Here is a 15,016-nt window from a genome sequence, read left to right as displayed (position 1 = left end):
TGGGCGAACAGGTGATCCTGGTCGCAGAGGAGGCACCCCGACGATGGCTTGTTACATCGCCGTGGATGCCTGGCCCTTAGGCGGCACTCCTCCTCCCTGTCCTTCACCTCTTTATCTGTCTCCCGCTTGGGCTGTGGAGGCAAAACCAGCAGGCATTCACCCTCTGCTGGTGGAGATGGGGACAGCAGGTACTCCTCTGCTGGTGGTCCTGCTACCTGGGCTGCTGTTCCGTTTATCGTTGCCTCCAGGTAGCTGAGGAGAAACTCCACACCTTCCTCCAAGGTGTTTGGGGTGTGTTCCTGCTGATAGGCCTCCCATCTCTCACTGTCCATCATCCACAGGGCCCGAACGACTATGGGCAGAGCCTGGGCCTCCAGCCCAGCATTCTCCAGGAACCAGTCCCGCCATTTTGTGGCGTCTTCTGCCATTATATATATATATATATATTTTTTTTTTTTTTTTTTTTTTTTTACAAAACCCCTCCTGGTCTGACGCTTGGAGGCGCGGCTATCCCACTTCTGACACCACGTGTCACAAAGACGGCCAGAGTGGGTGGCGTCAGACCAGAAAAGGAATGCACAGAGACGGTGGTTGTGATGATGAGCCGAGTGTAATGGCTGCACTCAGCGTTTAATAACAAATAAAAGGTTTGCACAATGGAATACAAAACAGGACACGGCACTTGACGCCAAAATAAACAGACAGACAAAACGACTAGACACTAACACACAGGTGAAACGGAGACGAACAAACACGGTGAGAATACACTTATTATATTTATACTTAACGATTTAACTCTCCTCTCTCTCTCCCGTTCTCCACTCTCTGAACACCTAACCACGACTGAGTGAAAATGTGCATCTATATATACTGTTGTGCTGGGATTCAATTACTAATTAATCATTCACTTGAATCCCAGCACGTGAATTAATTCTGTGCAACCCCGTGCTCACATATTACATTTAACCAGCACGTGAAGTGATTTGTGCTCTCCTCGTGCCTAAATACAAATCTACACTTTAAATATACGTGAAACACAGACCCGTTTATATCCCGTGTACCAATCTATACACCAACATTAACATACGCACGCATATACACAACACAGAACACACAAATGCACACAGGGGCGGGGCACTTTGCCACACGGCCCTATATTTTTTTCCTTCCACAAAATATTTGTGTGCACTTTGCAAAAGAGAAAACCTATCAACTATTTCCCAATGTGTAATTCTTTAATTCTGCCACTAAATGATTCATGTCTTGAGAACGCAAGCTACATCAGGTTGACACCTCCAAATGAAGCTTACCTCGGTTACCTATTTCCCCACCTCCTGTTGTTATTTTGAAATGTCATGCTTAGCCATTTAAAAACAACTGGAATACTAGCTATATATCACCAAGAAACCTAGCAAAGCATCGTGTCTATATTATTACCATTTCAGTGCAAATAGCTTTAGATTTTAAATCTTTGGTTTCAGACCCATGCAGCCTTGAGGAAAGAGAGGCATTGTGAGGTGTTGGGAAGCAGACTCTTAAGACTTCAAAATGTTGTATACTGATTTATTTTAAATTAACCTTTGAGCTAATACTTTAAAAAAAAAAAAAAAACCTTTGATAGATTGAGTCAGGCCCCTGCTGTAGCACATACTGTAGCATTAAAAAAGGAATGTATAGGGGTTGCAGTGGGTCATTGCATTTCAAATCCTTTGCTTATGATCTCACAAATGTAGTCTTAAGACATGCCAGAATGATATTGTAAAAGGTCACTTATGAAATTGACCCATGTTGTTAACGCTGGCTTCAATTTGGTTCTTTCTCCACAGTGACACATCATATAAACCTTAACACACTGAATTAAAAAAGAGAATATAATCACAGGCTGTCTGGCAACAAAATGGAAATGCTTCTATTTATTAACAGCGGCACAATTCAGTTCCTTTGATAGGTTCAGTAAAGGAATGACTCAAGGTTGAATACCTTTAGAAATCTTATGGGGTTCATTTATTTTATATCGCAGAACAAGAAATTACGATGCAGGTATACACTTGACATCAAAGTAAATATAAAAGTACAAATGGTCTGCTCTGCTATCAGTAAGTAGCACCTGTGTATTGGTTTATCATATTAAAACGAACAATGATGAACAGCAGGCAATTCATTTTTATCTACAGTACTCTTAATTACTTATGAACAGTGACTTAGTTTTAAGTATATCATGCATTCTTAGTACAAATAGTTCACAGTTAAACTTGACTTTTGCACCCAGATGTGCAGAAACTCTAAAAGGTGTAGTTGGTTAGTTAGCAAGCAGCCAGATGTCTTTAACTGTAACACTGTTAATAATCTGCTGTAAATAATAGATCAAAAGAACCCGTCATCGTAAGGATGTGCTCCTGGTACAGAATAAAACATTGAGGTCATTACTGACTGCAATGAAAAGTTTTAAAAAGCTCCAGGAAATTGCTAATGTAAAATGCTTGGCCACACATCCGAATCTTCAGATGTGGTTATCAGTAAAAGCCTGCTTTAAGGACACCTCAATACACAATTTATTCATTTTTTCCAGTATTGATTTGTGTATATTTAACTGTAATGACACCCAGCATTCATTAATAAGACCATCATCTGCACTTCCAAATACATCAAACCAGTATATTTTTAAACACGATACATTAATCTACTTTTCATCTTTGACTGTTATCGGAATGTATTTTAAAATAATTACTATGTATACACATGGGTGTACTTACCTACATAGTTCCACGAACAAGAAACTAAAACAAATACTCAGGTTGCAACTTTGGAAAGAGATCATCAATGTATTTCTCAGTATTAATTAAATTAACAAGAACTCAAAAAATAACTTTAGGCTCAAAACATGTTGATAAACATATTTTTTTTATGAGAAATCATGAGAATGAAGAATGTTTTCCTAATTTTTTTTTCTGAAAATGTAAATTCCTTCTGTAAGAGACTGAAGGGAGTGTTCTCTAAAATTAACCAAGAGTAAGTAAGTTTTCCACTACAACTTTCTTTCTTGCCTGCTATCTCAATTTTAATATGAGCAAAAGAGAAAGAACTGCAAAACACTCATTAATAGACTCTTTCAGCAGGGAACAGAGGAGAGAACAAATGTGTTCATTCATCTGCTTCCAAAATGCTAATGCGTCTGGCTCTTAACGCTTTTTATATGGGTTCCCATGTCACGCCATAGCTAATGAACTATAATGGCAGTAGCGAGTTTGTGTACATGCGCATGCCTGAGCATTATATACGGTAAATAAGGCTGGTTTTATGCACATCTTTAGGTACTTTGAAGCTATTTTTATTTGTAGGTCAAATATGGTTATAACATAAACTCAACAAAATTTACGTTGACAAATGGGAAAAGTATAGTTCAGGGAAGTTTAAATATGGTTGATCAGAGTTTGGTAAAGCACTGTACAGTAACTGCATAGTAACTTTACCAAGTGCATATATTATTGTAAAATCTCATGTTCTTTTTTTTTGTCACCTTTTCCTTGATATTTTATGATGTTTGCAATTATGTTGAGTAGTTCTGGGCTCTTGGTTCAGTACTGAGTGATTATAGTTTTTGTTCTTGTATCTGATTTTGCCTGTGTGTGAGCTTGTCTTTAAAATTCAGACTGCCTAGGACTGAACAGACTCCCTCATTCCGTTCAAATCATGTGACTAATACTGTACCTAAAAAAGGTAAAATCACTATTTGAATGTGCATAATAAGCACAATAATATCTCAGCAAACTTTAAACACAACAATACCGCAACAACATATTTACCTATTATTAGCACGAGCCTGTTTAAACCATTCCCAGAGAAAGACGTTCACTTGCTCGTACTGTACCTGCATGTGGGATTCACACGCTTTCTGCTGGCATTCAGGTTTTCTCCATGTTGCTTTTAAGTAGGCATCTTTTCTTTTGAGAATGTCTGAAACAGTTTGCCTTGTGATTTAGAAATTTTCACTCAGCTCTTTAAGTGTTGGTTTTGGTAAACGTTCAGCTTTTTTGACAAGTACACATTTTTCATTCAGGATATTGTGGACGTTTAGACATGTATTTGCTGTTCAATAACTGTGCAATTCAGAATGGCGCATGCAGGTCATGTGAGTATATACGCAACACCTTGTTTTTATTTGTTATTTTTTTATACCAGTTTTAAATTTACAAAAAAATAAAAAAAGTTACGTGAACTGCACAGTCAGATTTAGATAGAATTTAGGCAGAAGAGACTCATGCCGGATTCCAGAATAGACAGATTTCTGGTTTTAAAGGGTATCACACCATTCATTTCCATAGGGATCCATAGAATTATAGAATTCATTTGGGATTATACAGAATGCCGGTATGTAGAGGGGCAGGCTAAACAGGTTTTACTGTAGTTTGAAAGGTCACATTGTCACATGGTTCGAATGACGAGGAAGCTTATTCAGTGAAAGCAGTTAGACCTGCTCAAAGCAAGCTCAGAAATAGAGAAAAAAAATATTATAATTCAATATTGGAGCATCCACCACTTGATGATTGCAAAGGAAATGTTGAACAAATAAATGAAAAGGCATTTGAGGTGACTAAGTATAGCAATCGCGGTTGGTGTAGAAGCTGGTATTTAAGAATGCTCCCCTTAAATTAAACTGGAATTGATACATTTTGGTCAACTAACAAAATAAAGAAGAAGCTGGGCATGACATTATAATGCTGCATTTTACATTTGACTATTATAGAAGCCCAGGAATCTTTCCCACCACCCAAAAAAAAAAAAAAAACTGCAGCAAGACTAATTACTTATATCAGCGCACAATAAGGGGACCAAGGTTGTCTAATCATTGGTCTGCTTTTAGTGTTCAGTCTCAACAATAAGACAGACATTAGAGAGCTTTCGATGTAGCTCCATAACAGTAAGCACATTTAACAGGTGGAAATTAAATTATGCACCTTACCATTAGTAGTTGGAAGAGTTCAGGGTATTTAGACTCAATTGTAAAGCTCTTTAGCAGAATTGCTCATGTTTAAGTGTTCCAGGTAGGGCACTTCAAACTTTGGATTGTTACTACATTCAGCCAACACCAGATCTAATGATAAGCTTAGAATGCACTGAAAGAGCACGTGGCCAAGTAGAATGTGTTTAGGACAGCAGTTATTTCAGCACATGCTAGGACGAGTTTAAGGATTTTGACGTGGGCAAACTCATTTGCTTTCACAGAAAGTGTTTAAGTTGGCAGCTTCAAATCTTGAATCATTTTCTGTTTTATCATAAAATAAATCATGGAATGCAACGCCTTTCAAGATGCTGAGTTTTAAAATAAAAAGGTGGTTTAATTAATATTTATATATATATACATTACATAAAAAGTACTTTTTATAATGGACCATGCACAGAAATGCTCACGGAAAAGGTCTGGTTCTTTAGATGGTAGATTTTTGGTTGAATTCATGCAGAGAATTGTCCCATAATAACAATACCCCCTGTTTCAAAGGCCTTGGCCATCTGTGTTTTTTTGGGAGACACACTACTGGAGTAGGTCTTTCTCCAAAACTGAAACAGGTGCTGATGACATGACTCCAGGCAATTACTGGGTCTAAATGAAATTTTGGTTCCCTTCATTTTTGTGTTTTAATGAGAGAATAAGTAGTTGTCTGGAGGATATATGTTGAACAAACTAATGAGTACAAAGATCCAGGGACTGTAATAGCAGGCATCCAAAAGCAATTATTCCTTATCAAGGACTATTAAAAGCCATGATCAACGCAGTTACTGCTGCAGTCTTATCTGGATCAAAAGAGAGTTATTGTCAAAAAAGAATAGTTGTGCCTATCTTAGTCATTTAAACACATCATTTCACTTCATTGTTATTTTCAATAGTGGTTAATAATGGCATTATTCACTTTCTGTAACCTCTTTGGTGGGTGGTCAGCTACCCTAGTCAAATATGTGCCAAATTATTATGGGAAGGATGCTGTGGTCAGTACAAAAAAAGTTACACTTTCAGGGGAAAAAGGGAAGAAAGTGCAGTACTGTTGTTGTCCCGTTACCAGGCCTCTCTTCTGTCTCTTTGACCTAGGTTGGCATCTGTCATTTGTGAAGTAATTTCTGTTTGGCGTCCTTTCAAGGCGTATTTGAAATATGGCCTGGCCCGGTGGTCTGTGCCCTGTTCTTTAAAGCAGGGGGGTAGTAGGGAAAGGGGAAGGGGAAGGGGAGGATTTTAATGTCAGAACCATGACTAGCACTAATTTGTCACTCAACAAACAATGTGTCAAGGGCAGTTCCATTTTGGAATGTCCTACACAAGTTGAAAGTCTCAGCTCAACCAAAACTATTCCAATGTTTTACATACAATGTGCAATGAAGGCAATATTCCTATTTCCATTTAATCCTATATTCGTGTAATTACTGGGTAGGTAAATAAGGGTTAATATAAAATGTATTAAAACTCATCTTTTAAAATGCAAATACTAGTCTGTTTTTTTTTAGTTCTGGTGTTTAGGCAGCAGATATGAGCAAAGGTATAATGAGCACCTGCAGCTAAAACTGGTGTCCTTGAATCAATCACCTTGACAGCTTATTGCAGAACAGAGTAAAGTGAATTACCCTACTCGTGTGGGTGTTTCACAGCGTTTTTCTTTTTTCCATCAATCGATGGCTAGCTCCTAAGAAAAAAAAATATACCACAAACACGAGGCAAGTAGTTTCATGTTTCAATGGACAATGTGAATCAAAGCAGAGCTAAACAGTCAGTTTCACGAAACGTTATCCTTTCTTAATATTTAGTCTGATACCCTTTTAAGTCTGGGTATTAAAATTTTCCAGTGGCCGCCGAAAAGAAGGTGTCAGGGTGATCACATTGTACTATGAAAGAGACTTTTTGGTTTTAAAATTCTCTGGATATTTGTAATTAGTTTTAAAATCTGTGCATATTTCTTAAGATGAAATATTCACAATATATTCCAAGCATCTGTTTTTAACATAAATCCATTTTCATGAATGTTATCTTGGGATCTAACCCATTCTTCTCACTTTGATATTTTTTGCTGACATACACCATTAAAGTCCTGTTCTGTTTTTGATTTATTTTTTGTGTATAACCATATTTCTTTTCCCCTATTCAAATGATAAAGGTATTTCTAAAAAGCTTGAATACAATGAAAGAATATCATTTTTTATATCATTTTGATACACTTCAAACAACAGGTACATTAAATAAGTGTAGGTATATTGTATATGCTGATGTGCTGATATTTAGTGCATGCACTTTGAACAGAGCCTACAATGCAGTCCCTTTATTTTGAATTATAAATCACACATTAGAAATCATCCAATCATTAAGGATTTGTATACATTCCAATACATCCTGTGTAGAGACGTCATCCTCTGCATAGCATATTCGACATGGCTCTAATACAAACCCCGTTTAACAATAAAAGACCCCCTACACACAACATAATAACTTTAGTGTATCCACAAAAACAGTAAAAAGATACTGGTATATCACAAATAGTAGAGTGGATGAATGGAACACTGCAGTTTATCACTGACCAAACCGTGGGTCCGACAAGCAAGGAATGCAAGAACAATATTCCTGTGAAATCCATTTAAAGTATATTTATGCTACACTGTAGGATAATATTGTGTAATACTAATTAGATCAGTGACATTAATCCGCCCAACATTGTCAGTAAACTGAATGCTAATGCTGATTAACAAAAGAACATCTGTTACCTTCATATACGTTCTGCTAAAAAGCAGTATTTAATTTCAACAATGGAGAAGAAAAGGGTTGTAGCAGTATAGCTTTGAAGTACTTGACATTTATCGAGCAAATATTGACAGGAGGAAATTGTGTAAACAAATAGATAAAAATAATAGGTTAAGATTTATAGTAATATCTATCTACCTATCTATCTATCTGTGTATCTATCACTTCATAACAATTATCTAATATTAGATTGATAATATCATGATTATCATAATTCATTAGGAGGTTGTGTGGTCCAGTGGTTAAAGAAACGGGCTTGTAACCAGGAGGTCCCCGGTTCAAATCCCACCTCAGCAACTGACTCATTGTGTGACCCTGAGCAAGTCACTTAACCTCCTTGTGCTCCGTCTTTCGGGTGAGACGTAGTTGTAAGTGACTCTGCAGCTGATGCATAGTTCACACACCCTAGTCTCTGTTGCCTTGGATAAAGGTGTCTGCTAAATAAACAAATAATAATAATTTAAATTGCCGTTCCACTGAGCTGCTCAAACATGTACAGTACACCAGGATGTAATATCTACAATACAGGCATGCTTCTGTTGTGCTTGCTGAGCTTTGAAGGAAAGCCAGCACATTGCCATCTAATCAGAATGAATTTCCTAATTTAAAAAATGTAAGGATGCAGCTTTTAACAAGGCACAGCTGTAACAAACTAATGTCTGCAACTATGTGGCTACAATATGCGAATTGTTGTGTAAAAAAGACATTTCCCAGGATTGCATTGTCGCTCATACACTTTGGCTGCCTTGCTAGGCAACCAAGCATGGGGCAATAGTGGAAATAATAGGTTTATTCTTGGAAATTATAGTCTTATTTGTTATTTGACAGCAACTTTCATTTAAGAAGAATGCAATCTATCAAAGTACTTGACTTTAGACCCACATCAATCTTTTTAGTGAGTATACCTATATATATATATATATATATATATATATATATATATATTACATTTCTTCAACTTAACCATTGCAATGGATTTCAAGGGTCTATAGTTAAAAGGGCATTCACTGTAGGATTGTCTATACTACACTTCAATTGTGCTTTACGATGCTTTTACCATGGTTTATTTCAGTAAAGTTGTATATGGGAAAGCAAAGTGGTTAGTAAAGCTTCTTATGCTTCTCACTTGAACCGCACTCTGCCAATTCTAACAGCAGGATGACATCATATTGTGCTTTGCATGTGCTGCGTGACAATTGCAGAATAGGCGAGGCTTATTTTGTGATTATACAGTTCAGTATGGACTTGTCAATTCATAGAATTCAGCTTGGGTGGATTTTGGCAATCAGCATTTAAAAATGATATACATTTAGCTCAATATATAAAATAACATTCCTTGTCTTGATCCAGCTACTAGGTTACTCATAGAGGTAGAGGGGGGTTGCCTGCATGGAACTGGTATTTGTCCAAACTGGGTGCAGCTGAATAACTTGTAAAAAGCCCCTAGCTAATTCATGTTACTTTCATCATTTGTGTTGAAATGTAATAATAGTGAGATACAATGTTTAACTAATTATTCTAGCTTTATGGGTGTGGGACAGATTCCAAGACCATTATTGTCGATATAAGCTAACCTTTCTGGTGCTGTAGCATGAGGAATTGCAATGTCCATTCAAAGTAAACATGTCCTTGCTGTATATGTAACACTGTCATACACCATTCTGTACAAATATTTGAACTCCCACGGCATACCTAATGCATTCTCTAACAGAGTACTGTATGTACATTGGAAGACCTAAGATGATTGATTCATTTTACTCCATTGTCCATTTTTCTTCATTACTTTGATTCAATATACAATATACAACAAACAATGCAGTTTAAACTGGATGATTCAGTTGCTACTGTTCATATGAAGGGTGATTAAATAACTTGTCAACATTGCAATGCAGCTGTGGGGACAAAATACTGATTTGAAGGATTATGTGTGTCTGTTTGGAATTGCTGCATTCTGCTTTTTTAATCTTGGTGTCTATATTAATACAGCAAGTAAGTGTGCAGTTGTAAGTAGACCCTTTATAACCCATTCAAAGAATCTTGTTGTCCATCATTTGATGCATTTGATACCCGTACTTTTCATTGCTCTGCGGTGGCCTACTATTTTGATGTGTACAATAAACACAGCAAAGGATTTCTACCAAGTTTCTATAGCATTTTTTATAAAATATATGTCATAAATGACTAAAATAGGTCCTCTGTTCTTAGAGATGACTTTGTGAACCCTACAGGACTGTACAGTACGTAACACTCTGATCCCTGTTCGCCTTTGAAATTCGAGACGCTTGAATTTTAGATACCAGGACTAAACATGTTTATACAGTCTTTCAGCTGGTAAATTGGGTTGAAATGATTGTGAAAAATACAGGAACTACAGGTCTGTGAGTTGTTTTACTGACATGCTAGTCTGTTTGTGCTTGTTTGCTCAGTGGCAGCTCTTCACATTTTCATTTTAAATGTAGAAAATAGTGGCTAATTTGGTTTGGATACAGTCCAAACATTTCAAGGAAGAGGTCAATTTCCACGTTTAACTGATCTTAAAAATCTCAAGTGAGACCTTCTGTATGAAAACCCATTTATATATCGTAAGTATGTTTTTTAATTGTAGGCATGTATTCTGTTGTTGCTGTTATGTGAATAGCAGGCCTGGTATTTACAGGAAAGGATCTGATTTTTCAACATGCTGTCATTGTTTTATGGTTATGGTTAGTTTAGATTGATTTGCTTTCAGCAGTAGTTCATAAGAAGTTGATGGGACGTCGCAGAAGATTGTGAAGTGCTCAGCCTCTGATTTGAACCCTAATTAAAGTATTTCAGAAACGCCTGCAGTGTTTACAAGAAACACATTACATTACCTTTGCTGTATCCCGTGTTGTCCGTATCACAGCATTGTATTTTTAAACATAACCCTGATATTCACACCAAGTGAATACACAAGACCCACACTGAAGTACGATTATTTTTTATGGCCAAATCTTGTGCTTCACAAGTTTTGACTTGTGCAATCCATGTATTCATACTCCACCCTGGTAAAAAAAAAAAAACATACTATGACTATGATTTGCGTAATCAATAGCATACAGCAAGAAGATACTTTGGCATTGTACACCAATTAGAAGACATCAAGTCATTTGCCTGCACCTATTCATAGCTATGGGAAGGTAAAGCAGCTGGCTGCCTTTAGCACAGAAAGCAAAAGAAAACTGTTGCCACGGTGAGGCAAACTCCTCATTGGTAATGTATTTACTTTTTTGTCTCTCAAAAGCTTGGTAAAAGTTATCCTTATGTAGTATGCGTTGTATAAGTGAATACTATAAAGAAAGGAACATGGTTGGATTTTTTTTTTAAAACACCAGCCACACTATCAAAAGGATGGGTCACTATGAGCAACCAAGGCAGCACTGAGTGCTGACAGCAAGATGTTATATGTCATTAAAAAAAAATCTCTATATTTTTGTTCAATCCCTGTACCTGTGTGGCACTATGTTAATCAACTGGTGTGCCTTGTTTAGCTTACATTTCAAATATATCTTACATTGGTACATGTACAGTAGTTACATGTTACAACATCTGATTAACAAATAAAGCAGCAAATGTAAAGTATACTGCAATTTTGCAGACACCAGTTGGGGAGATTCAGCAGATGACATTGCAGTGTTTTGGACAACTAGTGCTTTAAAGAATCTTGCATATGCAGGGTACTCCCTTTTTATCACTGAGCAAAATGCACATGCTCACTCACTCAGCTTAGAGTAGACTGCAGTAGATATGTTGATATTTTATTACTCTATTACGCTGGGCTAAGGATGATGTATGGATTCAATTTGATGTAGCTTCCTTTTTTTCCACTCACTGCAATGCCCCCTAAAGTCAGGCAGGGCATAAATTACACCTACAAAACTAAAGTTAGGGACAGCAATTCCCATGTTAGTCTGATATAATCAGTTCTAAAATGCCACTCAATATTGTACCAGTTTAATATCCCTATGTTTTATTTTTTATTTTATTTTTGTACTTTATTTTTGTTTTGTTGACTGTTTTAGGTTGATTTGAATTGTTTATGTCATTTCCATACAAAAACAGACATAATTATTTTGTAGCAGTGAGTATATTTGTAATTCAGATATAAATTATATGAATACAATATTGATCACTCATAAATTACACATTTCCGGGACAGATGGTTTACTAGAAATACCCATAGGAATACATGTTTATATTACTAAATGTCAAAACTTTACAGATTTTGTGAAAACATGGTCGTATTGTTTTGCTGACATTGGGGGTAGGATAAAAAATGTAACTCTTTTCTCCTTGTGTTTGTTGTGCTTGGATTGCAGTTGCTTAGGTTGCATTATCTGTTGTTATGAAAGCTTTTGAAAACATGTCTTTTAGTAAGGCAAGCTTGTTATTACCAATGGAATACAATTTATCATGTCAGTGTATTAGTGCATGGGTTTGTTAACAGTATACATGGCCACTGCACCCCTCTGTAGAAATGTACAACCTGGCGTGGAACAAGATCTTCTGTGGAACAACCAATTTTTACCAATTTAAACTTAATTGAAAAAATCCTTCGAAAGCTACTGTTTTTTATTTTATTACAATTGTGTATTATTATATTTAGCTAACAGTTTTTAACTGTGCAACGAGTGCTGTGATTGTAAAGGTTTTAAGATTTCTTGTAAAGAGAAATCAGCCGTTTTGTGTTAATGCAGTTGGCTCAATCTGCCAAGAAATATCAATACACCTTAAGAAAAAGAGGTGGGGTAGGGCATGTTTGATCAGTTTGCGGGGAATTAGATTGTTTGGCAGATTCATCTTCTTCAGCTAAACCAGAGATAACATGTTCCTGACAGTTTGTGCTCAGCTGTCTGTGGGAAGCTATAGTACCCTGTGGGTTGTCAGGTAGAGGTTATGTAATCTTGCAGACTGACATGTTACTGTGCTCCGACCTCAACCCATTCAAACACGATTTTCTCAAGGGACACAGTTAATCCTTTTATCAGCCTGAATTTTCAAGGTGCAGTATTTCCTGTCTTGATATTATTGATGGGATCAGTTGATTGAGGGTTGTACAGTCCTCTAGATAAAGCTCTATAAAAGGCCCCATCAGCTCCCACTGGAATGAGATCAATGTTATTTCATGGGAAAGCAGTGTGGTGTAGTGGTTAGGGCTCTGGACTCTTGACCGGAGGGTCATGGGTTCAATCCCCGGTGGGGACACTGCTGCTGTACCCTTGAGCAAGGTACTTTACCTAGATTGCTCCAGTAAAAACCCAACTGTATAAATGGGTAATTGTATGTAAAAATAATGTGATATCTTGTAAGTCGCCCTGGATAAGGGTGTCTGCTAAGAAATAAATTAAATTAAAACAAATGGGTTTGAAGCACATCTTTTAAGTGTATATGCTTTTTTATCTTTTCAACCTGGCCTGGTGAATCTTACCAGAACTTTTCAGTTCCATGAAAGTCATTCTTGTTATAGAAAATATCTTTACCATATTACTGCATTGTATTGAAGAAGTATATTCTAGTGTTGCTGATTAAGAGTATTTATCGTCTATGGTTTGCTTTGGTCTTGTTTTAATTACCTTGACAACTATGCTGAAAGAAAATAAATACACATAGGCTTTATGACCTGGGTCATTTTCCTGCTCTATTGAATTAAAACATTCCAAGCACACCTACTGTACACACAAGCAAAGGTTCAAAACGTGTGCTGACGTTTGAAAAGAAATTTTAAAACACATGCTTGAATACAGACCATATTTCCTGATTGAATCCACCCAGTCTTTAAAGCCTGCATTTTGGTTCACATTGACAACAGTATGCAAACAATGTGAATATACAGGGGTTGAGCTAGTACAATGTTGTGGCAGCATGATGTATGTATGTTTCTGTGTAAAAAACGTGAGATGCCATGACATTGAAACTGTGAGGCACAATTATGGGTTGTCTTGTGCATTCATGGTTTTTACATACTGAGGTTCACATTGGCAGCTTGCCTCTGTACCCTCTAATGCAGACTCCAGAAATCATTTACACCACTGGTTAGACTTGTGCAATGTTTAGATAACCATTGGAGTCAAGTAAAGAAGCTGGAAAACCTTACAAACCAATGGCAAGTACACTTATATTTGTGGTGCTCAACTCATACTTTACAGTAAGTGCTATAGTTTGCATTTTTTTTTCTAAACATATGTGGAAATAATGACAAGCCAGCAAACACCATGAGGTCTGTTTAGTGTATCGAAAGAGAATCAGCTTTAAATACGCTTAACCAATTTTCTTGAAACTAATAAGAACATAAGAACGTTTACAAACGAGAGGAGGCATTATAATGTATGCATTATATGATATGTTCTGTAATGTGGATGTACTGTAGATCATGATGATAGTGTTATTATTGCTACTTGCCGGCAAACAGGATTTCCTGCTGCTAGCTGCCAATTAATAGGATTACACATCATTATTTAAGAGCAATACATCTGACAGTTCTGTTATTCATGGTCTTCTTTATATTATATATATATATATATATATATGCATTACAGACGTCAAAATACAAGCTTAATGTTTAAATCACCATTAAGTTACAATAAGCCTGAGCTACCTCTGATTTAAATAGCAGATGTCATATCTATCCTTGTTAAACTGTAGGGCACGAAACCTTACAGGTTTATCATTTTTATCAGAAATGATAACTAGCTACAGATTTCACTGGTTTTATAGTATAAATACTGTCTTTATGTTTAGTCTCTAATGCATTTTTACAAGTGTCATGCTTATATTTGTGTGAGGTGACCCAGAACAAAAATATGTATTATGTAGGTTACTAATGACATAGCTTTTATCCAATATATGACTTTTAGTTTTACATCCACATATATAAAATAGTTTTTATCGAACATCTCACGTAGGAAACGGATCCAAATGCAAATGTTCTCTTCCAAGTACAAGGCTTTAGGGTAGCAGCAAGCATCATTGCACAGCTTCATAAGTTGGCTCTGGAGCTAATGATAAACTAGGATATTATTTTAAATGGCCTTGAGTTACTAAAACCCGGGTACAGTTTAATCACCCAACATGTTTTGCATGATGCATTTCCTTTCACAAGGAAAAAATAAAATGCTGAAATGTAGACATGTATATTCAGAGAGAACATTCAAAGCACATTTCATCTGTGGTGCAAAGCATTTTGTGACACTGAAGGATGCATTTTTAAACAGTGAAATCAAATTA

At 36.4% G+C, this 15,016-nt stretch overlaps 1 protein-coding gene across 16 annotated transcripts in view; it reads left to right on the top strand.

Annotated features, from left to right (window-relative positions):
* LOC131701508 (neural cell adhesion molecule L1-like protein) overlaps positions 1-15,016 on the top strand; it is a 69,472-nt gene that overhangs the window by 17,118 nt on the left and 37,338 nt on the right. The window contains exon 1 of one of the 16 annotated variants that reach the window (XM_058999754.1): positions 10,192-10,356. The exons of 14 other annotated variants lie outside the window; for them this stretch is intronic. The gene's annotated coding sequence lies outside the window, so the exon portion shown is untranslated. Of the gene's footprint in view, positions 1-10,191; positions 10,357-10,886; positions 11,006-15,016 lie in introns of those variants that run through there. One more of the 16 variants, XM_058999753.1, reaches the window with a different exon arrangement.

This window comes from Acipenser ruthenus, chromosome 25 (assembly GCF_902713425.1).
Source record: "Acipenser ruthenus chromosome 25, fAciRut3.2 maternal haplotype, whole genome shotgun sequence".
NCBI lineage: Eukaryota > Metazoa > Chordata > Actinopteri > Acipenseriformes > Acipenseridae > Acipenser > Acipenser ruthenus.
Note: the sequence above shows the minus strand (reverse complement) of the source record. Positions and strands in the feature narration are given on the sequence as shown.